The sequence below is a fragment of the Pituophis catenifer genome, unplaced genomic scaffold, assembly GCF_029215685.1.
Source record: "Pituophis catenifer annectens isolate HBS135680 unplaced genomic scaffold, rPitCat1.0.hap2 SCAF_2, whole genome shotgun sequence".
NCBI lineage: Eukaryota > Metazoa > Chordata > Lepidosauria > Squamata > Colubridae > Pituophis > Pituophis catenifer.
The window spans coordinates 146,280,257-146,288,618 of record NW_027256882.1 but is presented as its reverse complement, the minus strand read 5'-3'; positions in this window follow the sequence as shown (position 1 = coordinate 146,288,618).

The window sequence follows — 8,362 nt, the reverse complement described above, 5'->3', positions numbered from 1 at the left end:
AAAGCCATGGCTACTGCAAATGTATTTGGGTGCAGATACCCATTTTGTGCAGGATGTATATTTTCTCAAAGAGATTTTCTAACCTCATTAGCATTCCTAGCCAGTCAGTAGGCCATGGAGTCTAGGAAGGCAGCCAGACCAATAGAATATACAGCATGCCTGCCGTATTCTTCCTCAGAACAGGAATTTGTGTGACGGTTTATTTCTAACTTCAATGGTTTGCTTTGGCGGAGACCAGCTTTCAGTTGGAAATAATGTTGTTTCTCTACTTTATACCAATATTACTATAATTAGCCCTTAAGTATTGTGAGGAGGCTAGAAATTAACTCACTCTCTGAGTGCTGAAAGCCACAGGTTGAAAGACGTTTCCTTTGTCACTTCAGCCAGGATGGATTACAGAACAAAGTCTGACACATCTTAAACAAATAGTAAATCACAATGCTACACATTTTCTGCTTGAAATGGTGTTGGGAAACAATCCGCAGGAACTGTCCTCAAGCTGGAGCCCTCAACATCTTTTGCAACTTTGGTTCTCATTTCAGGTAGTCCTCAATTGGAGCTAAACAAGACCGTTGTTAAGTGAGTTTTTCCCTACTTTATGACCTTTCTTGCTACAGTTGTTAAGTGAATCACTGCAGTTGTTAAGTTAGTAACATGGTTGTTAAGAGAATCTGGTTTCCCCTTTGACTTTGTTTATCAGAAGGTCATAAAAGGTGATAACGTGACCACGGGACACTGCAACTGTCATAAATATGAGTCAGTTGCCAAACATCTGAATTTTGATCACGTGGCTGTGGTGATGCTGTAACCATCGTAAGTGTCACTTTTTCCAGCGTGTTGTAACTGTAAATGGTCATTAAATGAATTGTTATAAGTCAAGGACTATTAAGGTCTTCTGAATTAGAGCTTCAAAACTGCAGGCAAACACTGGGAATGTTAGCTAAGAGTTCTACTGCCCAGATCTGGTAGCCCAAGTCAGTACAGGGACTTAGAACAGTTTATTTAGTTACAATGGCACTGAAAAAAGTGACTTATGACCATTTTTCACACTTATGACCGTTGCAGCATCCCTGTAGTCACATGATCAAAATTCAGATGCTTGACAACTGGCTCATACTTACAACTGTTGCTTTGTCCCAAGGTCATGTGATCCCCTTTTGCAACCTTCTGACAAGCAAAGTCAATGGGGAAGCCAGACCCACTTAACAACCGTGTCACTAACTTAACAAATGCAACGATTCCCTTAACAACTGTGGCAAGAAAAGTTGTAAAATGGGGCAAACTCATTTAACAAATGTTTCACTTAGGAACATAAATTTTGGGTTCAATTGTGGTCGTAACACGAGGACTACCCGTACACTCATTGGGTATTTTGGGCGCTGCTGTTTCCAAGATATCTACAGAGCACCAAGTAGGACAGGGCTGTCATGAAGGATAAAAAACAAGAGTAAGGTACATGGAGACATCAGAAGGGTTTTTAGAGTCAACAATCCCCACTCTTGAAGCAATGGGATTACATGTCTTGAATATCTAACACCTTTCATTACCTGTGCAGCCACATACTGCACCAGTTGAAGCTTCCAAATGTTCCTCAAGGGCTGACCCACATAGAGAGCATTGCAGTAGTCCAGTGTTCTGCCCCAGCTATGGACCCCAAAGAACGCAGCACACACAAAGTCCGTACAAACCTTAGTTTACTAATTAAGGACTACTAATGAGCTTTCTTAGTAGTTGTTTGAATACAAGTATAGTTTAAATCAGTCTTTTCTGAACAAGAGCTGTTAATTTAACTTCCTTAGCAGCCGACAAGAATCCAAAGAATAATAACTCAATTCTGAGGCACAGTATTTCAGATAACTGTAATCTTACTGTGGTTGGCAGAATGCTCAGAAGCAATTTGCAGGAACACTGACAAGAGAGAAACAAGAGCCGAATCAAATGTTTCTGGAATCAAGACACGAAGGAATATGAATGAAGTTGTTTCCTGCAAATTGCATCAGTCGTCGTCCTTCCTTAAATAGGCTAAGGGAGTGGCCAATTAGCCCCAAGCCTTACTCTCGAGGAGACCTCCTCCTGAGGAGCCACTCCTGCCTTTTAACAGCTCTGTGCTCGTGCATCGAGAAGAGGCTCCTCTTCTTCCTCTTCACTTATGGGAGCTTCTGGAGGTTCTGAAGGCCCTGGCTGAATCCTGCCTCTGGCACCACATCTTCTCCAGCCTCCTCATTGTCCGACTCGAGCACCAGCTGCACAGGCTGCTGGCGCAACATCACACCAGCCTCCTCGCTGTCAGAATCAGCTACTAACTGCACAGTCCGCTGACGGGCCACAACATCCAGATGAGAGGCCACGAGGGCATGAGTGATTGTGGGAAAAACCTCTTGATCTAGGAACAGGTGCAACTGGTGCACCACTCTAAGGTGTGAAAAGGCCCCCTAGCCATAACTTACAGCATGAGTTCAAGAGGATTCTACACCTATGTCACTTTTGACCCTGGAGTAGAGCTGGCTTCCTGTGACATCACAGCCCTTGTTCTGCCAATTACTAAGCACATCAAGCCAGTGTAGTAAATTATTGAATTAGCCTAGAGCCCTGAGGTCACCACATTCCTTACTATCACAAACTGCATATCATTAAGTCCTGTTCCTTTCATAACTTTAGATTAAACTTGTATTCTCAATAAATTCCATGGAACCTGTTTTTCACTTCTGACTTGGAGTCCCTGTTTAGAAATTCCTGGGAATTTCAGTTAAAAGGAGACATGCAATCACAATGACGTCCAGGAATGTTTCTACAAAATAAACTGAGCTGAACAGAAAATTAGAATTCTAGTCACACCCAGAACAACACAGGCAAATCCTGGTTAACTTCTTATTAGCTGGGTAGAAAGTGCCCAGCTGGATGCATTTCTACTCAGTGGTGGGTTTCAAATATTTTTACTACTGGTTCTATGGGTGTGGCTTGGTGGGCATGGCTTGGTAGCTGTGGCAGGGGAAGGATACTGTAAAATCTCCATTCCCTCCCCACTCCAAAATCCCCATTTCCTCCCGATCAGCTGGGACTTGGGAAGCAGAGAATAGATGGGGGCAGGGCCAGTCAGAGATGGTATTTACCAGTTTTCCGAACTACTCAAAATTTCCACAACCGATTCTCCAGAACTGGTCAGAACCTGCTGAAACCCACCTCTGTTTCTACTCCTGGTATTACAGTACTCTTTAAGTTCAAGATTAGAAGTTTGATGGGTGGCTTTCATCCAACAAACTCTGGATTGTGCCAACAGTAATTTACACATACAAACCTATCAGTAGTTTTCCTCCTCCCCACTCCTTTCTCTCCTCCTCCCCCTCCTCCTGAAACTTGTTGCACTTCTACTACTAAGTAGTTGAACCTCCTACTAAGCTTCAAAAGATGTTTTCTATTGAATTAAAAGTATATTTGTACAGCTTTGGGATTCTGGTTGTTTTAGGAAAATAACTTTTTCTTCCCACGGGTTGCCATCTTTAAGAAGAGCCTTTCTCAACCTGTTTTAGACCAATCCCTTCCAATAGACTTTGCTTGAAACCATTTGAAACATCTCTTAAACTCCTCAACCATTTCTACTCAGCACTGGGTTGAGGAAGAATGCTACAGGGGTATTGCTGGGAAAAGAAATGGCATCACCCGTAGAACTGAACTGTTTGTTTGTTTATGTCCCGGATTATTATTTATTTCTCTTTCTCTCTCCCTTTCCCTCCCTCCCTCCTCTCTCTCTCTCTCTCTCTCTCTCTCTCTCTCTCTCTCTCTCTCTCTCTCTCTCTCTCTCTCTCTCTCTCTCTCTCTTTCTCGCTAGCTGCCAGCTAAATTTAGAACCTCTTCTTGGTATCATACTACAGGCATGGTTTAAATAACCAGCTCAGTTATGTTTACAAAGTGGGAGCAGCTGCAGCGAATGCAGAGCATTGGGCAAGATGCCTTTAACTCATCCCTGTAGGAAGGCAGGAAAGCTTGCTCCTTGATGCCCTGAAGCAAAATGAAGGAATCGGCTTCCCTTAGAGGACTGAGAGACTGCCCAATGAGGTGATGCAAATGAGGATGAAGGCCCAAGAAGCAAGTAAGAGCCATCTAGTTTTATGGCACCAGGATGCTGAGCTGAGTGCCTTTTTTTGGAGAATGGAAAAAAAGGCCATTCTGTCACTCACACCTTCCCAGATTGACGATGGAGCTGGTTCAGGTTACAGGTAGTCCTCAATTTACAACTCCAGTTGAACCCAAAATTTATGTTTACTTAACGTGAGAAATTTATTAAGTGAGTTTGCCTGATTTTATGACTTTTATTTGCCACCTTTGTTAAGTGAATCACTGCAGTTGTCAAATTAGTAACATGATTGCTAAGTGAATCTGGTTTCCCCATTCACTTTGCTCGTCAGAAAGTCGCAAAAGGGGATCACATGACTCTAGGACACTGCAACTGTCATAAATGTGAGTCAGTTATCAAGCATCCGAATCAGAGGTGGGTTTCAGCAAGTTCTGTCCAGTTCTGGAGAACCGGTAGCGGAAATTTTGAGTAGTTCGGAGGACTGGTAATAAAAATTCTGACTGGCCCTGCCCCCATCTATTCTCTGCCTCTCAAATCCCAGCTGATTGAGAGGAAATGGGGATTTTGTAGTAACTTTCCCCTGGAGTGGGGTGGGAATGGAGATTTTACAGCATTCTTTCCCTGCCACGCCCACCAAGCCACGCCCACCAAGCCATACGCACAGAACCGGTAGTAAAAACTTTTGAAACCCACCACTGATCCGAATGTAAATCACATCACCATGGGGATGCTACAATGGCCATAAATGTGAAAAAAAATAGTTTTAAATCACTTTTTTTAGTGCCATTGCAACTTTGAATGGTCACTAAACAAACTGTTGTAAATTGTGGACTACCTCTATTTATTTATTTAGGTTCTTGTGGGCTTTGTGGCAAAGTCATCCCTCTTCATTTATTTATTTACTCAACATATACATCTTCCTTCTCCTGTTTTCCCCACAACAGCAATCTTGTGAGGTGGGTTGGGCTGAATAGTCCAAGATAACCCAGCTGGCTTTCACGATCAAGGTGGGACTAGAACTCACCATCTCCTGGTTTCTAGCCCAATACCTTAAACACTAGATCTCTCTCTCTCTCTCTCTCTCTCTCTCTCTCTCTCTCTCTCTCTCTCTCTCTCTCTCTCTCTCTCTCCTTATTCTGTTGCATCACTTTCAAGGTTTGTAAAACTCAGTTGTAAAACTGTTCCAGATGTGGCCTATGGTAAGTATAAGGGCTTATCTACCAAATGCAAAAACTTGATATATCCTATAGATCAATTTTCCCCAACCTGATGTTTTGTAGGCTGAAACCTACAAATTCCCAGAATATCCAAACAAGCTGCCCTCCTTCTGGAGGGACCCTTGCTGGGGAAGGCAGACACATCTGGAGGGCCACTTGCTGGGGAAGTCAGTTATAGTGTCAAGCTATATAAACATAGGACAATTTTGGAAGGTAGGCCATTTATCGTTATCATTGCAAAGGAATATACAAATATGTATTACGCCTAAGACTCTTTCTTTCCTGGAAATGCAAATTAATAATTAAGAAGAGCTACTGTGTTTTGTATTATATAGTTCCTTTTGGCACAGCGTCAGCAAATCAATTCTGATAAGGAGGAATGTATTTCTTTCTCTCTTAGCAAGGTATTATTTGTAGGGGAGCATGTAATTAAACATAACATCTCAATCCCTGATTTAAAGTACAAAGATAAATTTAGCTCCTTTGTTTTGCTCATATGAGCCGTATCTTGAACAATCTGGAATACTCCCTGCCTTAACAGTCAAAAGAAGGGATGTTTTTTTCCAAAAACATGGCTAAGCATTTGCTCCTCATCGCAGATGGTTTGAGCTGAATGTGAATTCTAGTAGCGAAGTCGCTGAAAACCCATCAATCAACTCCCTCCATTCTCCATTATTTAAAGAGAAAAAGTGCTCCCAACCCTTATGAATGATGGGCACGTATTAGTTTGGGAAAATCCTCAGGACCATATTCTCCTACTCCCCCTCTCCCTAGACAGCTGCCATGTCTTTCAAATGTTTTTTCCAGGAATCAGAAAAAAAAATCTCTCTGGAACAGCTTGGGATGGAATGTGACTGATGTGCAGTAGCTATTTGGAAGGAAATTGGCTAAAATGCTTTTTATCCAGAGATTAAAAGGAACTGACCCTCCACAAATATTCTCCTCAAATAGTCAAGCTGAGACTCTCCCTCCCTCCCTCCCTCCGTCTGTCTGTCTGTCTGCCTACCTATCGCTATCTCCTATTTATCTATGTTATAGTATCACATGCATTCCCAAGGGTATTCAAGGAAGTACCGTATTTTTTGGAGTATAAGACACACCTTCCCCCCCCACTAAAAGGGGGTGAAAATTTGGGTGCATGTTATACACTGAATGTAGCCCCGCCGACCCACTGGCTCCTACTCTTTGGCCTCTGCCTCTCAGCAATTTACCTCCTTGCAGCAAGCAGCAAGAAGAAACAGCCCATTTCATCTTCAGCACAGCCTAATTACCACAAGTTGATTGTCAGTTGGATTGGCCTCCCGACTCTCAGCTTCTTTCAGGCTGCAGAGATTGCCATTGCCTATTGCTGCGGGGGCCTCTGCTGCTTGCTGCAAGGAGGTAAATTGATGGGAGGCAGAGGCAGATTTCTTTTTCTTGTTTTCCTCACCAAAAAAGGTAGGTGCATCTTACAGTCCAGAGCATCTTATACTCTGAAAAATACAGTAGCTGAGTCAATGGTGGGTTTCAAATTTTTTTACTACCGGTTCTGTGGGTGTGGCTTGGTGGGCAGGGCATGGATTGGTGAGCATGGCTTGGTGGGCGTGGCAGGGGAAGGATACTGCAAAATCTCCATTCCCTCCTCAATCCAGGGGAAGGTTACTGCAAAATCCCCATTTCCTCCCAATCAACTGGGACTTTGAAGGCAGAGAATAGATGGGGGCGGGGCCAGTCAGAATTTTTACTACCGGTTCTCCAAACTACTCAAAATTTCCGCTACCGGTTCTCCAGAATTGGTCAGAACCTGCTGAAACCCACCTCTGAGCTGAGTATTGGATAAGAAATGCTTCCCCCCCCCCATGTATAGTTCCAAACCCATATGCAACCCAAAATTATAGGTTTAATGTGTTCCTGCGATCATTCTTTCATTGATTATATAATATGGCCATTTGTGTATGCCTTGATTGATATAATTCTTTAACACAAGAATATATGTATTCTTGGGCTCCCTTCTACAGTATTAAAGAGGAATCCCCAGCAATCCTGAAAAAATGTTCAGGAGTCACCTAGAGGCTGCAGAAAGAAGCAGGAGGTGTAGCAGCTCCCTTTTAATGCTTCTTTCTTTAATATTCAGGGGCTGCTCTGAAGACTTGTCAGGTCACAAACCTTTGGGTCTAAGTCATGGGCCATAACTCTAGCGTCAACATTGGGGCGGGATTTTGGATTCTTTCTCTAACAGTAAGAGGATGTTGAGCAAGCTGTCTTCATGTGCTGAATTGGTCACTCTTTCTGTCCCTCCTATGTTTACTTTTGCTCAGCGTATATAGCAGGCCAGGGTTTTAATAGATAAATGAGTTCTCTGTAGCCTGCCTAGAAAGCAAGGCCATCTGTTCCTCTAGGGGAAAAAAAACCCTATATTGTGGAATAGTCATCGCAGTGGCTTTGTACCAAGGCTCACTGACTATAATCACATTGTGTTAAGTAAATACACAAAGCAGGACAATGTGACAGCTGCTGCCCAAGGAAGTTTGTATAATCAAAAGAAGGTAGCATCAAATACATTCATTCATCAAATAAATGCCTGCGCTTAGTAATAGGTTTGTTGAATATTCCAGAGGGATTCTGTAGTCAGAATTGTGTGAGGCATTTCCCAGAATGATTTCCCATGACCTTAATTTTTTCAGTTTCTTCTAAACTCTTATATGGCCACTGTACATATTTCAGGTTGAGATCATGGTTGAAGAATGTAGGTCCACCAGTTGTACTAAATCAAAATATAGTTTGATGGGATTCAGTTTGGTGTGTTTATAAACCAAGAGCTACAGCTGAGATTGGTGTGTGTTTTTTTAAAAAAGCTATGATCTTGTGTGTTGCATTTCCTCCATTGGAGGTGAGTACCCAACACAAATGTAATGTGATAAAATATGTGTGGAACCAATTCTACAATATCTGTGTGTATAGACATTTATCCATGTATTTATATATATATATATCATGTCTTTATTATTTGTACAAATAACTTAAGGTGGCAACCATATCCAACACATCCTCCTATTTTCCCCACAACAACAACAACCCTGTGAGGTGGATTGGG